Here is a 21,028-nt window from a genome sequence, read left to right as displayed (position 1 = left end):
TTCATTTTATAGATGAGGAAAACATGGCTCTGGAAAACTGACTGAACTAGCTGAAACTATTCATTTTAGCGCTAGAATTTGCTCTGAGTAAATTGTAAAACTCCTTAGGTTACTTAGATTTTTGAGTTTAATAAAAGGAAAGCAAATAACTTGAGAGGAGAAATACCTTTGGTGGGAGGTGCTACTAATCTATTTAAGAAATTCTTTGGGATTTTTTTTAATTGTGGACATGGAGGACAATAATATACTGTCTAAATAACTAAAAACATCAGCCTTATATAAAATCAATTCATATAGTATAAAATTCTAGTTCTGTAGAGGTTTTGGTGGCATTACTTTTTTGATGGAGGCAAAACATAACATCTCATGATCCAGCTTGCCATAGCATGGAACCAAGAGAAACTGGAAAAATGTTAAGCTCTTGAAAAAGAATCCTTTCTTTTTCTTCCAAGAGTCTTCCTTTGCTCCTATTGTTGCAGTGATAGAATATGGGAGGGTCTCTCTCTCTCTCTCTCTCTCTCTCTCTCTCTCTCACACACACACACACACACACACACACACACACATACACACACACACACACACATGCTCTGGAGATTATTCTTTGATGGTATATCATGCTCCAAAGATTGCATATGGCAGCTCTAAAAAGAGCTTATGGTCTCATAATTTCGTTGTGGGCACTTTTTCCCACTAAGAGACAGACATAATACACAAAAGTCTTTTCTTCTTTTTCCTCCTTCTCTGTCTCTTCCTCTTCTCATCTCCTTCTCTTTCTTCTTCTAAATTGTTCTCCTCTTCTTCTCCATCTCTCTTTCTGTTTCTCCCTCTCCTTCACCCTGCCCTTCTTCTCCTTATTTTTCCCCCTTCCTCTTCTCTCTTATTTTCCCCTAAAATAACATATATCTGGATCCTGATTTATCTAGCTCATTTCCTCAGAACTCATTTTAGGCTTAGATTAACTTGTCTTAAGAAAGGAATGAAAGAGAATGCTAGTCAGAGAGAGTAACCGGAAGATTTGAATATGTTATCTAACTTCCTTTTTCATTAGAACACAAACTCCTAAAGCTGGAATTGAGTCTTTGATTTTTGGTCTGCAGGTAACACCTTGTGTTCAATAAAAACAAACCCATCAATCTACAGGACAGGAAATCCTGTCTGCCAGAAGCAAGACCTGCTGTTTGTTCTTCCTAAAGCCAATTCAAATGTTAGTTTAGTATTTTGTATTAGATACAGAAACTATAGATTATCACAAAAAGCTTTCTCCCCAAATATTAAATAAAATACAAAACTAAATGGAAAACAATGAACTATAGTGAAATATTCAGGGGATGATCTTATTCAGTTTAATCTTCCCACTTGACAATCTTTTTAAAAATATGCCTCATGTAAAATAAGTCTGATTGCCTGGGTGGCATGTTGGATGCCCCATTTCCCTACTAGGAGACACTGTTCAGGGTGGGTTCAGGTGGATCCATCCATCTTCCTAACAGTTCCCCAGTGGTCACTTGCTGCAATGCTCAGAGCTTTCTTGTCATCTATCTGCTGCCACTACCAGAGCATCAGCTCCTGAGCTCCCCTGGCTCAGTCTTTCTTGGTTAGAAAACAAAAAGAACAATTTATCTGGGAAGAGATAAATTGGAATCTGGCAAGAAATACAGTGAAAAAGCTATTGACTACAGAGGCACAAATAAGGGTCAGCATGAGAAGAGAAAGGAGGCAAGAAAATTGGGAATTTTACCCTCTAAACACCTTCTTGGGGATTGACTAAGGTTACAGTCTTTGTACAAAATATGCAGAAATACACACATATGCACACATTTTAAATATAATTTTGTAAATCATGTTTTTTCTCATGTACAAATGAATCTCTTTAAAAAAAAGAAATTCTAGAAGTTAGGTTTCCAAATCTTATTAATAACCAGGAACTTCCGAAATCACTGTATCTTGTTTATATTAGAGAGTTTTCTTTTCTAAAGTAGTATTTTTAAACGTTTTTCCTGGTATGGCATATTTTCTATCACTAAGCTGTATCTCTAGCATTTCCCCAAATACAATTGTATGTTTCAAGTACAATTTTAGAAGCAATTCCTACAAAGCTAAGTATGGTTAAAATGGACAGTTACAAGGGTAAAACACTTACTATTAAAATTTCTGTTCTAATGCAAAGTAGACTTTCTTTGATATGTCTATACATTCATTTGCTTAAAATAATTGTTTAACAGAAAAAATTTAATTAACAAATTTTATGTGATTCAAATAAGCAGATTTGCAATTATTTAGAACCCTTAATAGAAAATAAGAACAGAAAAAAGTAAGTAACATTTCTTCTAGGAGACTTAGACAGAAACAGGAGCTCTGTTTTGTATCTGGAAAGGAGTTGGCATAGTCTCCATATCAGGCTGATGATTTGCTGAATAGAAATCACATATTATTCCACGGCTTCACGTGGAATGTGGCACTTGTTCTGCTCTCTTCATGAAAGCAGTTCAGGGTCTTTTAAAAAACCATTCAGAGAAAAGATTTTCTTTCTCCTGTGGTTGGTGCCTGCAGGCAGCCAGGCCTGGCCCCCTCTTCTAGCCACAGACAGGTGATACAGTCTCTGCCTGCGTCACAGCATATGGAGCAGCACAAAGGGCAAAGTCAACAGCTGGCAGAAAGAAAACATGGGAGGAGGTGAGGAGAAATCAATAAACGGATAAAAACATAACGTGTTCTCTATGCCGTTAAGGAAAATCATGATGAAGGTCCAAGTTAACACGCATCATGCTTTCAGGGATCAGAGAAATGACACTGTCAAAGAACATTATTTTTTGTGAAACAGTAGACTGAATTTTATTTATTTAAAGTTAATTCCCATTTTAATACAAAAAGATAGCATATTCTCCAACAAAGGGGAGAAGACCTTTTCCTAATGTATCCATTTCTCTTCAGAAGCACAGAAGCTGGAGCCAAATAATGCTTTGTGGGATTTTCTCAACTGTGCTTACTTTCTTTGTAGCAGAAAATGCATGATAAGCAGACACAAGCCTGGTTTTACCGCTTCTCATTGCCAAAGTTGAAATTTTTGGATTGTGTGTGGTTCAAATGCATTGTTTGCTTTAAGTAAGTTCTATATATGTTCCTTAAATGATGCTTCAGAGCACAACAGGAACTTAGAGACTTAGATCCTTAATTCCTCCTTGGTACATCGTGTAAAAGTATAACTACAAGTTTTTGAGAGATCTGGATAGGTATAGCTTTTGGGGAACAAATCGTCTTTTGTGGGACCATTTAATTCCAGTGGCTAGCTGCCTAGGTCCAGTCAAAACTTGACCTCCTGGAGAAGATAACACTGTTTACTAACTTTCTGGAAGTTCTGTCACTATAACTTTGAGAATAGAACAAAATGAGTATTTATCTAAGTTGCTGGTCTTCTCACTACTCTTCAGATTCACTTCACTTACATTCTGAGCATTTGTAAATAGGTTTATAGAAGTCAATTTAGTATAATATGTGGGGAAGGCCATGGACTCAGCAGTTTGATGGTCTCTTTTCAACTCCCTGGCCTGCCATGATATGTGATAAATGACTTAATTCCCAGATATGTGATAAATTATAGAACATCTCCATGCTTCAGTTTTGTCATCTGAAAATTATGTAGTTAAAAGTACCTGTATTAACAATGATATTGGGGCTGGCGAGGTGGCGCTAGAGGTAAGGTGTCTGCCTTGCAAGCGCTAGCCAAGGAAAGATCATGGTTCAATCCCCCGGTGGCCCATATGGTCCCCCCAAGCCAGGGGCGATTGCTGAGCGCTTAGCCAGGAGTAACCCCTGAGCATCAAATGGGTGTGGCCCCCCCAAAACAACAACAAAAAACAAAACAAAGCAATGATTTTAAGAGGAATAAATATATATATATATATATATATATGCAGGCAGTTTAGAGTAGTACCTAGCATATACTAAGTCCTTTGATATAGAGTGCTTACAGCGATGATAATAGTAATAATTATTATTGTTATTATTTTTATAGTAATAGTTCTTTGAGATATTTACCCTTGACTGACCTGGTTTTGATATGGTTTGTATTGGGCTGATCCCACTTGCTTTTGTTTTAAGAGTGAATATATAACTCATAGGTGGCCAATTAGTAAACTCCGTCCTCCTAGCAATATGATTGACTCAGAGATAGGAAAACTGTGAGTTGCTCTAATTGAGGTAATGATAGGAGTTTGCTTAGTCTTATTGGGAAAGAGAAGATGGCTTTTGTGTTGGGGAGTTAATGGAGTAAATATGTTATCTTGGCAGCTATCAGGTAATCAATCGGTTAGCCTGAAATTAAAGTCAGTACAGAGGAAACTAGAGAGAAAAAAGAAAATCCACTCAAATTGTGGGACACACCCTCCAGTCACATGAAGACCCAGGAAAAGTTTGTATTAGACTTCCCTCTTTGTCAAACTAATGATAGGCCATTAATTCAAGCTCCAACAGACACCACCTATTTCCTCTGATGTGTCCTTTGAGGCACAGTGCAAACTGATTTCTTCTGAAAGTTAGACCTAATTTTCTAAGTCCTTATAACACCCTCCATCAGTCTATTACTATCAAATACTATAAAGTATATACTATTCATTTACATTTATTATTTTATTTGAAAATTTACCTTTTGTAAAAGCATGTATTGTACATTCACTTTTTTCATATTTTTTGGTTATCTCCAGAGTCATTATCACATCTGTGATAATGTATTACAGTTACTTATCATTTGAGTTCCTTTTATTCTCTCTTGTCCACCACAAATGGATGTTTACATTTCTTGTGTGCCTCAGTTTACAAGGAATATAAACAGGAATACATGAAGTCGACCGGAAACGTGGCATAAAAAAATAGCTTCGTTTAAGAACTGGTGAGATAGTACAGAGGGTAGAGTGCCTGTCTTGTGTACTGCTGACCCACGTTCCATTCCTAGCATCCCATCTGGTCTCCTAAGCCTGCCAGGAGTGATTACTGAGTGCAGAACCAGAATTAACTCCTGAGCACCAACTGGTGTTTCCTCCGAACAAAAACAAACAACAACGAAATTATTATATTTAGGATATTTTCAAGGAAAAGACTTGGCCCCTAGTCATGTGTGAGGGATAGCAACGGAATATGAACTTATTTATATGCTTCCTACCAGGCTGTAAACTTTATAAGAGCAAATGATGGCTTGCTTTATTATTTTTTCAGTGTACTCAATTATGAAAAATGATTACCAAGGTAGTTCACACAGCAGTTTGTTAAATGCACTATACTCTGAAAATTCTGTGGAGTGTGCTTTTGTATTGATCGCTGATTTGATTCTTTTTAAACTCTGAACTATGGCTTGGCACAGTGCCTAACAGGTTGTAGATACTCAATAAATAGTTTATGGATGAATGTTGAAGGAGCTCAGATCAATTACCAACTCTAACCAACTTGTAGAGCAAATGAAGGAGAAAGAAATGGCTGATTCCATGAAGCCAACACCTTCTTCTTTGTATCCTGAACCCCTTCTACCATCACCTCATTTCTCAAATCACAAAACATAAATAAGGTCATTCTTTTGCATGATTGATGAGGTGGAATGGAAATAGCCTGTTTGCGATTTCTAGGTCTTTGAGAAAAGTAGTATGAATTCCAGACCTAAAAGGAAAGGCTTACCATGGTAGAATGAGTTAATGGAGGAGTATGAAAAGCTGAATTATAGGTTTAGGAAAAGGCCAGCAGTGGATTGTTCAATATATACACTAAGAGTTTACCTAACCTTTGGTTGAAGAAAGTGCTATCAGGAATTTTTTTCTGTGGATATAATTATATTAATGCATAAACATATCAATATTTTAAGATAAATTTATTGCCGTATTATTGCTAATAGAAAAGCTATCTAATATTCTTTAAGAGGGGTGAACTCATACTTACCTGGCAGGGGAGATACCATGATCACGAAGGTGGTTTTCCCAGGGCGAAGCTCACCCATTGCACTCCGGATGTGGTGACCCTGAGATTTCCCCAAATGTGAGAAACTCGACAGCATAATTTGTGGTAGTGGGGGGCTGCGTTCGCGCTCTCCCCTAAAAAAGGGGGGGGGGAGTGAACTCAAGGTTAAGTACCAAACTGTTGTGGGACTGGGTCTTTAACTTGGGCAAGATTTTATTACTGCTAACTGAACTTACTTAAGGTCACTCCTTAGAAGCTCCAAATCCTCAATAGACATTGCCCTGGCTTTTGATCAGAGGGATGAGTAGTTACGAATAAGTTATACACATGGCTGTGGTTATTAAACAAGTCAGCAGTAGAGACAAGAGTAAAATTCCTATCTTCTCAGCTTTCAATGCATAACATATACTGCTATTTTTCATTTCCATTTGGAGTTGACACACATTTATTCAACTTGGTGACATGTCTGCAAAAAAGTGCTCTAATGAATTTTTCAGAGTGTTCTGATAGCTTCTCTGTTTTGAAGTATCTCTGATGAATGATTTATTTATTAGATTTATTAAAAACACATCCATTACTTTGAGACCTTGGGTTGTTACTTAAAAGAAGAATATGGAATATTTAGCTCACCAATATATATTCCCACTAAATAGCTAAGGGGTGGCCCACCCTGGAAGGTCAGAATCAGAAAGATTTTCTGAGAATTGGCCTCTCTAACTCAAGATACAGTCATAGAATAATTGCTAAAAATATTCTCACTTGAATTGCTAGCAGTTTAAAACTTTCTATGTCTTTTGTAAATTTAGGCATGCAATTCTTTTGTTTGTTCTGATTTACCAAACTTTCATTACATTTTGGCAAGCTGCCGTTCTCAAAGTAGGGAGCAAATGTAGGAGCCAGAGATGTACAATTGGTGTACAATTTTCTTACTGGCAAGCAGCCTGGGTTTGATTTCCAGCACCAACTATAGTCCCTTGAGTACCACCAGGAGTCATCCCTGAGCACAAAGCTAGAAATAAGCCCTAAACATAGATATGTGTGGCCATAAACCAAAACATATGTGTACCACTGTGTCTAATGGACTTAGGTGGAAAGAAGGCCAAAAAGCTTGGATATGCGTCAAAGTCAACATCAGGTATAACGTGACTTTGAGCAAATAAGATGGAGAAGGGTACTAGATGAACTGAACATAAGGGTTTTTAATTTACTCTGTCTCTGTTTCTTAATCAATAAAACATTCTAGAATTTGTCAAAGTAAAAAGAATTGCGAGACTGCAAGATTTCAAGTCCATCTTTAAAAGAAAGTTTAATATCTGATTAGTCTGACAAAATTACAAAACACAAAATTAGTCACTTATTTATGGCTATAATCTGTTTTCTTTGAGCCAAGATTTATTAAAAGGTGGCTTTAAAATACAGGCAAATAGTAAGCCCTTATATAAGATAACATTTTTTAAAAAAAAATCAAATGGACTGCTATCTTATTAAGGTTTTAAAGTTTTAAAGAAGTGGCTATGGTTTAACTTGGAGCAATAATAAGTTTTCTCATTTTAGGATTTCAGCATTCATTTAGGGAACTATAATACCATATAACACAAACCTTATATTAAATCACCCTATTCATTATCTGAAATAGCAGTTTTATTCAATCACTATATTTTGATAGACTAGAATATTGCACACAGGTTGGAGATAATGGATTGAAAGAGTGTCCTTGAAAGAGAGGAACTCAGACTTTCTTTTTGACACATTTCCCAGAGGGACTTAGCTTCTGACACCATCGTGACTTCAGAAAGCTGGCAGGGACTGTGAGCCAGTTCTTTGTGGTATAACAAATCAGCACTTGAACCAGTTAACCATATAACTGGTGAGAGGAAAGAATGAAATTATTCCTGCTTAAAAATCTCTCACTGTCATCTTTTAACCTATTTAGCACGATCAGCTCAACTGACTTTATAGCAAGCCAGCCATGTGTTTGGCACGTACTCACTAGAAGCCATCATCAAAGTTAGTAAATCTGTTTCTGCTCTCTGTAGGTTCTACTCACTTAACCTAATTTGTCCCTTCTTACCACCTGACAATTAGATTTAAAAAAAAAAAAGAGGAAGAGCTCTTACAAAAGACCAGAAACAGTCTAAGAACTACTAGACACAAATGCAAATATTTTTTGAGGTCAGTATTTTTCACAGCCTGATACACAAAAACAAGAGGGAATCAAGGCTCATTAAAAAAAAGATCACTTTCCTGTAGTTGCTTACAACTTTCTTTGTATACTGATAGAGACTTCTAATACATTTTCATGCTTTGGTTGGTATAATAGCCAGCTACATAGACAAGTTTGACATAATTACTAAATCCTAAATTCTTGCGGCCCTAAATTTTTCTGGCGAAATGGCATGGTTAGTAAAATCAAGGTCTACAGAAGAACATCTGTCTGAAAGTATTTAAGATTCCAGTACAAAAATTTAAATATGTATTTATGCATCTATGTATCTATCATCTCTAATGGAAAAGCTAAATTAAAAGATTAATGGTGTTGACTTCCATAGAGAATCCTGGTCTTTCTGCAGTAGTAATTTGGTTGTGTATTGTCCCAAAGCCCTCTGAGATATATTCTTTGGGAGTTGATCTGGGAAATTGTATTGTAAAAAGCTCTAGTACACATTGTATACAAAGATAGTTATGCTGATATTTCTGAAAACTAATAGCTGTTTGCATTTATTTACACATGATAGTTACATAAGTGTGTTGATATGAAATGTTTCTGTTAAAAGCCTGACGAAGTGACAGGGAGAGAAAAAGGAGCAGAGAAAGGAAAAGATGGCTTGCTTTGTTTGGGAGAAAAGCAGTGTCTCCTCACTATCACCTGTCCACCCCGCCATTAAAATTTTGAAGACTTTTATTGGGTGGGGCCCAATAGTTCTGCTAGAATGGAGCAATGTTCTTTTGCCTGACCCCAGAATTGAACTATGAGGCCCAGTTGTTTAAGTATTGCCAGGGTTAGTTCTCAGGCCCTGAACATTGCTTGGGCATCTCCCTCTTTATCTAACAAGAAGATATCAAAAATCATTCTTTCAATGGAATTATTTCATATCCTCTCACCTTATAAAAGAAAGAGAAATTATTGTGGGTTGCACAGGAGTTGTCTCATGATCATATCTCAAACCTTTGCATGATTTTGTACTTTTCAACCCATGATTGAGAAGACCACAGATAGCCACACCACCCTCCTTCTGAAGTAAGGCCGGTCTGAATTCAGGCTAGTCCCTCATCCAGGTCGAGCTCACTGCCCCATCCACTGAATTTCCTAACATTGAACTCAGCTGTGGTGCTGAAAAGCATGTCCTAATTTTTTTGAGTCTGAGAGATTTTTGAGAGGAGACAAAAATAGGTGATACCTGCAGCAGAGTGTCCAAATTCTCTTCAAGAATCTCCTGCTTAACTGACTAAAATGGATGCAAGAGAAACTGGGAGAGTTTTAATGAGTTCTTTTACTTAAAATTTTTTATTTTATTAAATTCACCATGAATTACAAATTTATGATGTAGCTTCAAGCTTAGAGTGCTCCAACAACTCCACTAATGTCTGCAGTTTCCTTCTTGTTCCCCAGCCTGCTTCTATAACAGGCACTTGTTCCTCCCCCAACTCCCCTCCCCTTTTTTTAATTTTAGGCATTTTGGTTTACATACTGCTACTGATAGGATATGAATACCAATTTGCCTTCCTTTACCATTCAGAATCATCCAGACTGACTGCTTCCCTTTATCATAGTCATACTGGTCCCTTCCTGACCTCTTCACTCCCGCACAGTAGCAATCTTCCTACTGTTTTCCTACTTCCCTGTTTTCCTGCTATTTGAGTCCATCTACATTGACGTACACACAATGCTTTGGTCTAGAATTAAGGTACTCTGGAAAAGTTAACTGTTCTTTTCACTTATATTGATGGGATATTATTGGAATCAGACTATAGACTGATGTACTTGTATAGCAAATATTCAACTCCAGTCTTCTCTATTTTTAATTTTTATTTTGATTTTAGTGGCTTACATATCTTTCACAGTAGTATTTTAGGTACATATTAACATTGAATCAGGGGACTACTCACCACCAAATTTGTCCTCCCCCCCTTCTCCGTTCCCTTTCTGCAACCCATATCCCCCATCATCACCCACCGGGCTGCTAGAGTAGGTGGTCCCCTCTTTGTCTAGCTTACTATCAGTGATCATACATCTGTTTAGTCCTGGTGTCCTCCCTTGTTTCTCCCTCTATTTGAGAGGCTCAGCTAGATAAATCGAGTTATGTGGTTTTGTTTGAGGGAAAGAAAAGCAACAGAATGGGGTAAAGATTAAGCAAAAAAAAAAATATGCTGAAAATGGGTGGAGTCCTTCTAGTGGCTATCAGCCTCAGTTTGAGAGAGGACTTGAAAAAGGTAATTGAAACATCATAACAATACAAAAATAAATGTCAAATTAAATATCCAGTGAGCCCTACAGCAATAAAGAGGAGCACCACACAATAGTCTCGGTTCTGAATTCAAGTCATGCCGGAGTGCAAAAAGAAAGAGAAAGATAAGATAAAATAATATAAAATTAAAAGGGAGACATCAACTTCAATATCTACACCAAAACAAGGATGTCAAAAATAGCAATCAATCAATCAATCAATCAATCAATATATATGTGGAAAAATTATTATTTTGTGCTTTTTTTCCCTTTCTTTTTTTCGTTTTCCCCCTGCATAGGCACAGTAACTATTGGGGATATTATAGAGGGAAGTCCCTTGGCCTAGGAGATTCAGGGTTTCTCCATCCCTGAAGTATACTGTCATGGGATTAACTATAGACTCTTTGCATGATCATTTACTCTCCCCTCAGTGCTTTTGTGGTGTATGGAAGACTTCTGCTTCATCATGGAGGGTAAAATCAGTCCTCTGTATCTAGAGATCTTGGTGACTGTGCAGCTCAAGAAATGGAGCTTATGATGAAGTCTTTCTTTGTGGTTCTAGCAGTTCTGCTTTTTCAGTGTCGTTTTAATTCATCTTCTGTAGTTGGTGTTCTTGGTCATTATGTTGCTCCTAGGATGGAGCCTGGGACAGAGTGTTTCGTTCACTTGCAGTTGTCTCAGTCAGACCTCTGGAATTGGAGATCTTGTTTGTTGAACAGATTGTAGACCAAAAGCTAGGTTAGAGCTTTTTGTTGTTGTTGTTGTTGGTCCCAGGATTCATACTGTCTAGTCCTGGTTGTAACAACCAGTCATCCATATATAGCAATCTTGGCTTTTGCACAGATCAAAGGGTGACATGTCTTCTGATTTTGTCTTATTGTTCACTGGTGAGGAAGGATAACTTGCTCTTAGATATAGTTGTTCCCATTTCCTCGTTGTCAGGTTATCAATTTAAATGGAAACTTAACTTTGGGTGAACAAACAGGAATTCCTTCCGTTCCAGGCTTCACAAATCATTGAGTGTAGCAAAGAATTCCTTTGTGTTTGGGAAGCTGGTTCAAAGGAAAAATATCATCTTCGCATGTGAGAACCCTGGGTTTGACCCCTAGCACAGCATGGTCCCCTGAGCACTGTGGGGTGTGGCTCCTCCTAAATAAACCAAAACAAAACCCAACAACTCTTTAAGAGGACAAAATCAGCATGTTGAAGAGTCCATTCAGTTGCTTGGAGTTCCAACATTAGTCTTAGATACCTACTTTTGCCTTTGCCAAGGGGGGATCTCTTTTTTTTCTGGGTCCTTCCTCTTCAATTTAAAAATAGTCACCTCCTTTATTCTTCATATAGTTACCCCTTAGTCTGTATTATATGTCACAATTATTCTTTCTTAAAATTTTTCCTTCTGAAAAAATGAGAGAAGTCCAGGAAGAGGGAAAATACTTCTGCTTGTTAGGTATGGAATAATGGAGTTAGGGAAGAGGAGAATTTGGCAAAGTTTTTTGAACTAAGAATGGCATTTAAGATGGACACATAGATGAAGTGGGTATAAGGATAAGATATTCAGGAAAGACTGAGATACCTTGCTACTCTGTGTGCCATGCTACTCTGAACAAGTGTGCCTTGTTACTCTGAAAAACGCACAACATGGTGGCATGACATAGAACATAGAGGAGTATGCTGGAGATAAATTTCCAACAAATAAATTGGCATTGAAACTCAGAAGGTCTTGAATGCTATGTAAAGAACTTAGATGCTATAATCTAATCAAGAATGAAAAAAATGTGGTGTTTTATATTCTTTTAGTATACCCTTGCCTTCTATTCTTTTCTGTTTTTGTCTTTTATCTCACCCCTTTTCCCAGTCTCCAAAGGGCTTTTTTCTCTGAGTCTTCTAGGATTTATTAGCCAAACTTCTCCTTAAAAAGTATCTTTTTTCTTTTTCTTTTTTTTTCTACCCAAGAAGTTTCTTTTTAGGAATTCAATTGATGTTTTTTTCCCATTGATTTTGCCCACTTTGAAATGTTAGTATTAGATTATATACCATGTATATGTTATGACATTATACAGTATATGTTACATATATGCTTTGTATACAATATGCATCGATAGATGTCATATACACATATGTAATATACATGTATGGTATATATCTGCCATGTATACGGTATATGTTATACAAAGTACACCATGTATAAATGTATCATTATACCATGTATATTGTTATACCAAGTATACAGTATTGTATATGTGCCAACTGTTTATCCAATTGCATGGATGTTTTGGAAAAGTAACGTTTGCATTTTCTTAAAATTGATAATAAAGGTCACACACCTATAGTAAGAGATTACACAAAGTATGCTAGAATTTCTAAAAGCATTATTTGAGTAAAACATGGCTAGAAGTGGGTGTGTAGTCTGTTCTCTCTCTAGCCTTGGCAAAGTCTCTCTTTATCTTTCTTTCTTTCTTTCTTTCTTTCTTTCTTTCTTTCTTTCTTTCTTTCTTTCTTTCTTTCTTTCTTTCTTTCTTTCTTTCTTTCTTTCTTTCTTTCTTTCTTTCTTTCTTTCTTTCTTTCTTTCTTTCTTTCTTTCTTTCTTTCTTTCTTTCTTTCTTTCTTTCTTTCTTTCTCTCTTTCTCTCTCTCTCTCTCTCTCTCTTTCTCTCTTTCTCTCTTTCTCTCTTTCTCTCTTTCTCTCTTTCTTTCTTTCTTTCTTTCTTTCTTTCTTTCTTTCTTTCTTTCTTTCTTTCTTTCTTTCTTTCTTTCTTTCTTTCTTTCTTTCTTTCTTTCTTTCTTTCTTTCTTTCTTTCTTTCTTTCTTTCTTTCTTTCTTTCTTTCTTTCTTTCTTTCTTTCTTTCTTTCTTTCTTTCTTTCTTTCTTTCTTTCTTTCTTTCTTTTTCTTTCTTTCTTTTTTTCTTTCTTGCTTTTTGTGGTTTTTGGGTCACACCCGGCAGTGCTCAGGGGTTATTCCTGGCTCCAGGCTCAGAAATTGCTCCTGGCAGGCACGGGGGACCATATGGGACGTCGGGATTCGAACTGATGACCTCCTGCATGAAAGGCAAACGCCTTACCTCCATGCTATCTCTCCAGCCCCTATTTTACTTTCTTGCCTCTCTTTTTTTATGCATAAAAATTAAAGTAACACCCATTAGTTATAGAACATAGACCATATAAAGCAAGTCATGAGATTAATCTAAAGTGTGTGCTTGTAACACTTATTAGTTTATAGAACATAGTCAGACAATATAATGCAAGTCAAGTTTTGAGATGAATCTGAAGTGTGTTTTTCCTTTGAGAGACTCAAAGGGGACTATTATTGACGTCTGATTACTGCAGGGAGAACATGAAACTCATACTCATTATTAATTAAATTAAAAGTAAACCTCATCATAGAAGCACAAATAATTTTACAGAATTATTTGACTAAGATGGGGACCGGAAAAATACTGCAGACTAGAAACCTGAACAATTACGAGGTAGACTAATGAATTAAATGTCTTTAGAGGCAGAAATGATCATTTATTGCCATATTTTCTGCTCCTGTAGTCTTACTTGTAAATTAGGTCTCTGTCTTCCATTTCCACTGTTTATATGTTCTTAGAGTTTACTCTCCTAGCAGATTTTGAAATTCCATTATATAATTTCAATGACAGAAATGTAATTTGTGATATGTAACATAAACCTAGTGTAAATAAGAATTCTGATGTCATACTCTCAGTTCAAGTCCTGGTTCTCCAGTTTACGATAACTCTACCTGTCATTGAAGCATATTTTAGAGGATCCTTAAGAGAATCACCATGAGGCTTAAATTAGATAACATAGGTAAAATGAATGCTTACACCTATCATAAAAGTATTACTTTAGTTTCAGACTCAAAAGGAAATAACTTTTCACAGAAACGGAAAGAGCTTGCGTTGATTGTGAATGTTTTGTGTCTTTGAAGAGGTCACACATTTATACCTAGGTTGTGAACTTTATGATGGGTCTTATTGCATATCAAAACTGTAGTATCAAAATCCTTAGACAAGTGAGATGGGCAATTCAGAACGGTGCTGAGAGCATTTCATAGCAAGTGTTGGGTCCTCAAGCAGAGTAATAGAGAATTTTGTTTAGTATTTAAATGCTAAATCAGCATCCTTATGCATAATTTTTTCTTCTGGATAAGTGAGTTGCAAATACATACATAGTGAATGTTTCACTTAATCCATCTCTGCTTCTAACAATGTCTGGAACTCTAAAATGCATAAATGGCAAGAGAAAGAGCATTTTTCACTGATGACCTTGCTCAGAGCATGTAAACAATTGTGAAACAAATTTATCGATACTAAAAAGTCAATTTTGTTGGGGTTGGATGTGGGTAGAAAATCTAGTACCCGTTGTGTCTGTTTCTATGGTATGTGCTACTTTGTAATTATGGATTATCATAACAAAGGAACTTCAAATTAAAATACCTACCAGATTTTCAACTTTTCTTTGTTATTAATTCTTGTTTGTTATTAATTTGAAGATATTAATTAGTGAAGTGAACATCATACTATAGATTATAAACCTGGGATTTGAAAAATTATTTAATCTCTATTTTATTAGTAAACAATAAAAGCACAAGAAGACAAAAATTCTTTTAAATTTTATCCAAGTTTTAAGTACAATAAAATTTGTCATATGGCAGAATTTCCTCTCTAAACTGAGACATTCTCTGCAACTAAAACTGTCATGAAGTTGCCACATTAGACTAATGACCTTTAGTTATAATTGGATAATTGAATTTCAAATTGTCAAGAAAACGGAACTGAAATTCATAAAATTTGCCAAGAGAATACTTCTTTGATATACATTTGACAATCTGAAAAATACCACAGCTTAAAAAACAGTGAACCTGTTATTTCATTATCCAAGGGCAAAGCGCATACTTGAATATTCTTTTTAAAAAATCATTTTCTCCATGAACTCAGGATTAAAAAATAGCTCAGACACTAATTGAATTTTCAATTTATTTTTTCATCTCCTGTAGAGTAACATTTTCTCAGTGAAGATTTTTACATGAAGTCTTTATTTAATAGAAGGATCATTTATAACTTATTAAGGCATTTAGCAATATTCTCATAATGATGTTTATTTACTAATCATTAGTAATTGGAATAAATAAGCAAATTTTTAAATAGATAAAAATTTTAATGCTTAGGAATGAGATATTCTAAATGTCTGTAGGTTATTATGACCATCTACAAGTATGGTAATCTCATATAGAAAAACTGTTAACGTTAGAAGTGAGTACAGTATTGACAGAAATAAAGATGATCAATACTTCACCTTAGAGTCAAAGGACTTCATGTTTGGTGTAATAAGCAACTTTATTTGCATATTAGTATTTCAGTAAAGTAACAATTATTAGGGTCAAGCAAGGTTTCTACTATAAATTTTCATTTGGGAAGACTTGCATAGTTCCAGAGTTCTTCAAAGGTACGTGAGAATATAATTGAAGCAAGATGGTGACTTGAAATACATGAGGAGAAAGTGATTCATTATACTTCAAGTTGAGGAATTAAATTATTTCCGTTTCCAAAACTTATCTTTTATAATAATACCCATAGATAATTTTGAAATTGCTAACCTCATAAAACTTGAGGTGAGAGGTAAATCTCTTTTGGGGCTTTTAAATAGTTTGAAATATTTACTCTTGGAAATTATCTAGGACATTCAAGTGGGCTATAAATTATAAATAATACCAAAGGGAGCTTTGTATCTATTCCATCAGATATGGTTCAATGACATTTTAGAAACACCCGATACACTTTCTACCTAGTTATGTGTAGAATGCTAGGACCACCTGGAAGTCATTATTCTTCATTAAAACATACTTTATCACATTGGCCTATTGATTGTATTAGTTTTTTTTTTTTTAGCAAATCTGACTTCTCATGCACCTATGAAATAGTGCTTTAATTATTCACTTCAAATTTATGCTGAACACATTTTATTTGAATTTGTAAAAAGCAATAAAGTAAATGTAATACATACCAAATATTTTATAATAATAAAATAATGAAGAAATAGTTAATATATAGAATATATATAATATCTGGCCTAGAATTTATAAATGATAATTCATTCCCTTATTATTTCCTTGTTATTATTTTTTAAAACTAGCTTAAAAAGTTTTAATGTTGGAATTTGGGCTTGAAAGAAAGAATGAGATATCTTAATACAGAGGAATAGCTAAATAAAATTCTAACTCAATTGCTTTCGATCTATGCTGAGCTCCATTTAAACACAACTTCTAAATCTTCAAGTCTTCCCTGGGATTAAGAGCTCAGCTCTCTTGTGGCCTTTTTTTTGAGAATTTAGAAGATATAGATAAATTCAAACAACAGAAGTAGACATTGATCAGCCATGAAAGAAACCATGCACTTTCAGTTTCCATTACATTAAACAAAATACTCATTAGTGCTTGGCATTTTCCCAAGCAGCCACAATGTAGGTGTCCACTGAGGCCTCATTGCGTAGTTAAGGAGTTTAAAAAGACCTTTTAGATATCACCTAGGGGAAATTAAGGGACAGGTAAAACTACACCCGGGTATGAAGACTGGAATTACTGGAAACAAACACACATAGGATATTATCTACAAACCTGACAAAATATCTTTAAGAGCAGTTATATATTCACAGAAAGACTGAAGGTCCCTTTGCTTAAGAGTCATTATCCTCCTTAATGAAACCACAATACAATGGGAGTATTTTTCTATGGGAGTATTTATTATGGGAGTATTCAGTCATATTAAAACAGAATTATGTCTAGATTAAGGAATAAAAAGTATGATGGAAACCTATCATCATAATATAATTACACCTATCTTTTACCCAACAAGGAAATTAAGTGCCACTCATACAAAAATGTCATAGTAATGTGAGTTACCTCTGAAATTATATCCATTAACACAGTTGAAATATGTTTTATTGCTGAACACCCACCCCCATGTACAAAATGAGTTCTAGAAATTACTAGAGAGAAATTAAATTTATATAACTCAAATTGACAAAAATTTCAAGTATTTTCTCTTCGATCCTTTCATCAATTCATCTATCCACTTATTAATCGATCAATCAGTTGATCCATTCATTCATGCATCCGTCCTTTTATCTAGAAGGCATTTATTACTATCCACCACATACCAAGCCAAACACAGAGACTACAAGTAGGGAGAAAGGCAGACAAAACTTAGGATAAATGAAGTTTAATGATAAGGCAAATGATTTTAGGTCATTTCGATGGTTGATATTATTAAAGATAACTATTCAAGACTATTTTAACAGTAAAATAATTAAAGAAACAACAAAAATAAGTTAAATGTCAAATTTCATCAATATTATTTTTTACCTGATGGGGGAAGGTATAAAAGCTTTTATACCTCTAGTAGCCCTCTAGTCTACCAGGGCTAACCCCTAAGCACTGCTGGGGTGTGCCCCCCAAAAGCTTTTAATGTCTAATATTATTTTAAGGAGTTATTTATATCTCTACTTTAGTTGATGCAGTCTAATCCACTAGAAAATTGTAGAAACCAATGATATAGACTTTCTTAAAAGGATGTTGAATCATCTATCGACAAAAATATGAAATTGGAGAAGAGAAAAAGTGTATGCTTCACATAGAACATAAAGACCTTCCCAAGGTGCCACAATCTACTCCCCCTGCTTTTTTGTCAGAGACAACATTCTATCAGTACTTAACACAGATCTTTAAAACCCAAAGCTAATAATGCTTCCCAGCGCTAGTTGGAAGCATCTGACAAGCATCATGGAGTAGGAAGGCTCACAGGGGAGACGCACAAGGTTTCTAATAGGCAACTAAGAGTTCAGATCCCCAAAGAGCTGCCCCTGGCGTGCAGAGCACTTAACCCTTCGACCAGTACCGACATGACTATTCACAAATTATTGACGTCCCTAAATCCCTGGCAGATTGCAGACAGTTCTCATATCCATTGAAGTCCAAGCATATGGCTGCTAATGGGCTGGATTAAAAAAACACACACACATTCACTCTTTGCTACATGAATATAAAACCCCTGAAATGCTAGAAGGTGATTGAACTGGATGGAGCACTGTTAAATACATGCTTAGCCTCACGTTATGGATCATGTCCATTGACATCTCTCTGCATCCTGGTACAGTTTAATTAAAGCTGTCTGGAACAGGTCTGCCCTCTAAATGATCAGTAGTGCAATGAGAAGGTGAAACCTGAGGAAGCTTGAGGCCTTTTTGGTAAAGCATTCAAGTGACTGTCTCTGTGGTTAAGAATAGCAGCAGAGAAGAAACTCATTTTCAAAATTAATAAAGCATTTGGCTTTTCTGCAAAAGAATTTAAGGGTACTTCAGATATGATCTTGTAATAGAAGAAACTGGGTAGCAGATCTTTAGAATTCAAATTGGACCACGTATAGGTTCAAAATCATTCAATTTAATATTTTGGTCCTAATATGATCAATTCTTAGCAAATTTTCTTAATTATAATTTATTTTTCAAAATATAACCTTTCTGTCGAACAGTTTTGTTTAAACTAATCTTTCTTTAAATTCGGATTTGAAGTTTTAAAGAATAATTTTAAGGTAATTTTGCAGCTGTGTAGCACAGACATCATCTGTCTAATTTTATTTTATAGGCTAAGGAATATTAATTTACCCTGATGGTTCCTAACACTGTTAAGATTTCAGGTAAGAAAAATAAGAATAATATGAATCCAAGGCAGAAGAAATTTAGGCCATAGTTAAGAGACTAAATCTAATTATATCCTTTTCTTTCCTATGGTTATATTCCTTTGTTATGATTTTAAATAGAAGAAATATAAATTACACTATATTCCTTGAAACTAGATTTTAATGTATTTCTTTTATAAAATATTGTCCAAAGTACTATATCATGTTAAAAATAATATTTATGTACATTCTGTCCTTGATATGGGAATATATTCCTAGAGATTGTGAAATATTATGGGAATATTCATGTATTATTTACATAGAATTTACTTATTAGGACATTGAAGTATATCCTGTGTCCTGCCCCCAACCCTTCAAGCCCCCGTTCAATAGCCTGGATTCCCATTTTTTTTTTTTATTAATACATGAGTTCATCTGGGCTGGTGAATGGTAAAGTGGCACTAAGTAAAATTCACTTCCTAGGCTACTCAGGAGTACACATCATTTTAGCACTGTTGCTTAATAGAAATTAATCAGACCTAGAAGATATATTGAAGTAAATAGAACATATGTTAAAGTCTATTATTAAGGACACAATTATTCAGTGTCACAGTCAGAATTCTGGGGGACAGGAAATTTACATCTGGGATGATGCATACACTGAAATTCACTGTCTGATTGGAGTCAGGTGAAGAAAGTCTGTAGTCATGCTAAAGGCTTTCTTTCTTTTTTTTTTTTTTTTGTTTGTTTTTTGGGGTCACACCCGGCGATGCTCAGGGGTTACTCCTGGCTATCTGCTCAGAAATAGCTCCTGGCAAGCACGGGGGACTATATGGGACACCGGGATTCGAACCAACCACGTTTGGTCCTGATTGGCTGCTTGCAAGGCAAACGCCGCTGTGCTATCTCTCCGGGCCCATGCTAAAGGCTTTCTAAGAATTTGAAGAATAAGGCCTGGTAGGTCTAGGCTAAAAATATCATGGTAGCTATATGGAAATAGGAGCCAAATAGGAAACTTCCTTGTCTTAAGTGGATGGTTTGTATGAAGACTGTTAACAGTCAAGATCTAATCTAGGAATAGAAATCACTTTTATTTGTATGGTTATGTTTTTCTTCCTTTCCCTCTCTGCTCTTAAACTGCTAGATATAGCCTCTAAAAGGACTCCTCACATTTTTTGCTTGGTTGATTTTTGCCCCATCTTATTTTATTATTATTTTTATTATATTTTTTTCTCTTTCCTTCAAACAGAAACACACAACTTGAACCATCTTGTTCCACCTCACAAATGGAGGGGGAAATAATTGAGGGTCCCAAGACCCAATAGTCATATTAAGTAGAAATAAAAACATGATCAAACTTAAGCACCATATCCAAAGCCAACAACAACAGAATTGATACCCAATATACAATGTACTAGACACAGAGGACCACCTATACTAGCAGCCTGGGGCGGTGGTAAATGAGAGGGATATGGGATGCATGCTGGGAACAGGGGTGGAGGGAGGACAACATTGGTGGTGGGAATGCCCTGAATCAGTTTCACTATGTACCTAAAATATTACTGTGACAGATTTGTAATCCACTTTGATTAAAATGAAAAAAATTAAAAAATGTTTAAGGTGAAGAATTATCAGCCCCAAAATCGATATTCAGTGAAAATATTATTTAGGATTGAAAGTGAAATAAAAATTCTTAGATTAAGAGAAAAAAGAAATCACTTTTAAATATTTAACATAAAAGTAACATCATATAAAGAATTTGTTTTATAACAGATAAGTACTTAACATGATCAACAGAAAGTAGTGTGAAAATTCAAATATTGGGAACTTCTGGAACCTGCCAACCACTCTTGGTTTGGAAGAACAGGAAGAAATAGAAGTTTTTAGACTCAGTGGAAGATGGAGCTAGAAAAGCCTGATGAGTGGGAGGTAAAACTAAGGAGGAATGTAAACATAATTATTGTAAG

At 35.3% G+C, this 21,028-nt stretch overlaps 1 non-coding gene across 1 annotated transcript; it reads left to right on the top strand.

Annotated features, from left to right (window-relative positions):
- Positions 1 to 5,914: 5,914 nt before the first annotated feature.
- Positions 5,915 to 6,077, top strand: LOC126033164 (U1 spliceosomal RNA). Its single transcript, XR_007504310.1, has one exon. It is a non-coding gene; the product is annotated as a U1 spliceosomal RNA (small nuclear RNA).
- The last annotated feature ends 14,951 nt before the right edge of the window (positions 6,078 to 21,028 follow it).

This window comes from Suncus etruscus, chromosome 16, assembly GCF_024139225.1.
Source record: "Suncus etruscus isolate mSunEtr1 chromosome 16, mSunEtr1.pri.cur, whole genome shotgun sequence".
In the NCBI taxonomy this organism is placed as follows: domain Eukaryota; kingdom Metazoa; phylum Chordata; class Mammalia; order Eulipotyphla; family Soricidae; genus Suncus; species Suncus etruscus.
The sequence above is the reverse complement of the archived record's forward strand: the minus strand, read 5'-3'. Positions and strand labels throughout refer to the sequence as shown.